Source organism: Calidris pugnax, unplaced genomic scaffold (genome assembly GCF_001431845.1).
Source record: "Calidris pugnax isolate Ruff unplaced genomic scaffold, ASM143184v1 scaffold450, whole genome shotgun sequence".
NCBI classification, from domain to species: domain Eukaryota; kingdom Metazoa; phylum Chordata; class Aves; order Charadriiformes; family Scolopacidae; genus Calidris; species Calidris pugnax.
The window spans coordinates 241310-243321 of NW_015094504.1; positions in this window are offsets into that span (position 1 = coordinate 241310).

Here is a 2012-nt window from a genome sequence, read left to right on the forward strand (position 1 = left end):
CTTGCTGAAGTCTAGTTTTTCCATTAAAATGTCGGGAAAAGCCTTTTCCTCCCCTCTCAGGGGGAGGGGGCTCTGATTCCACCGTGGGCTTGTTGCACTACTCAAAAACTAGATTTATTTTTGCTATCGGTATGATGCTGGAGATGTTGGTGGCCCTCCAGAAGCTGCTTCTTTGGGAAGTCCCACACAGCACCTGGCTTGCATCTCCATTTCCCAAATATTTTTTGTTAAAAGCAGGGCTCAAAGCAGAACAGAAGGGGGAAAAAAAAAAAAAAAAAGGAAAAAAATTTATAAGAGGGTGAATCTGTGCTTTCCTCAGACCTTGTGCCTTTGTCCCCACGACTCAGACCCAGGCAGGACTGGAGATTTTTATTCCTTCTTGCTTTTTCTGCCCCAAAAATCACTCAGGAAATGTCAAACAAGCCATCTGGGGTCGGCATTCAGGGTCTGTCCCCCCCCCCAAAATTGGCATTGGGTACCCCCGGCCCTTCCCAGCACAGATCAGGGTTTTCACTGGAGGGAGCTCAGGAGTCGGAAAACTAAAGTGAAAATAACTAAATAACTCCACTTTCCTGTTAAAGATGATTTTTTTTAAAAAAAAAAAAAAAAAGAATATATATATGAAAAGGAAGAAGGTGGTGTCAATGGCTTTGGAACAAGCAGGTGTGCACCATGTGCAGCATCCCCAGGTGGGATGGGGGGGAGATAATCTTTGTCATATTTTGGCAGAAGTGACAGCGGGCTTCTGCTGTGTCTGCCGGGGTGGCTGAAGAAAGAGAGATAGATATAGATATATATATATATTCCCTGCTGGTTTTTTGGGGTGGGGGGGGCTCATCGGGGGCTTCCGCGGTACAAAAACCCCACAAAATTGTCCTTTTGGCTCTTTTCTCTCGGGATTTTTATTTTCAGTGGAGAAAAATGGTGCGTTGTGGGGTGCTGGTTGGTTTGGTTTTGTTTTTTTTTTTTTCCTTTTGGTTTTCGATTGGGTGGGTGGTTGGGTGTTTGGGTTTTTTTTTCCCCCCCTTCTGGTTTGGGAGTGTTTTGGAATTTTTATACTTTAAAAAAAAGATAAACTTTGTCATATTTTGGCAGAAGTGACAGCAGGCTTCCGCTGTGTCTGCCGGGGTGGCTGGCCCTGAAGAAAGAGAGAGAGATATATATATATTCCCCCCCCAGCCCCCCGCCCTCTATTTTTTTCCCTTTTTTATTATTTTTTAACTCGTTTCCAGCCACCTCCCAACCCTTGGACTTCTCCTCCCGATCCTTGAGTCTCGCTGGTCCCGAGGAAACTCCTCTTTGGGGTGGGTGACACCCCCCCTCCTTGTAAATCCAGCCCAGAGAGTGTCCCCTCCTCTCCCCCCCCCACTGGCTCCTACAGCGTGTATATGTATGTATATAGGAACCTCTTAATTGGGCACTAATTAATTGGAGGCTGCTCCCCCCCTCCCCTCTCCAGCCTGACCCCTGACTTGTCACTCGGTGGGAGATGGGGAAGGGCTTGGGGGGGGGACACACTTGTCACCGTGGCCCCCGTGGGGCCACCGGCACCCGGCCCGGGAGGGGGGGGGCGATGCCCTATCGAGTGAATTGGGTTTTTTTTTTTTTTTTTTTGGTTGTTTTTTTTTTTTTTTTTTTTTTTTTGGGGTTTTTTTTGTGTTGTCTTTTAATTGGGTGAATTGGGTTTTTTTTTTGTTTTTTTGGGTTGTTTTTTTTTTTTTTTTTGTCTTCTTGGAGCTTTTTCTCAGCTGTCTTCCAAGTATTATTTTTATTGTTTAAAAAAAAAAAACAAACAAATAAATAAAAAAAAAGAAGGTTTAAAAGAAAAAAAAAAGGGTAAAAAAATAAATAAAATAAAAATGTGAAATGTAATTTTTACAGCAGCAATATGAAATATATTTTATAAGAAATAAAAAGAAAAGTTGCCTGGTAGCTGCCTGGCTCTGCCTTGTCCTTGTAGCCCCTGTCCCGGGGGTGTCTCCCCCTCCCCAAGGGACCCCCAGTGTCCCCTG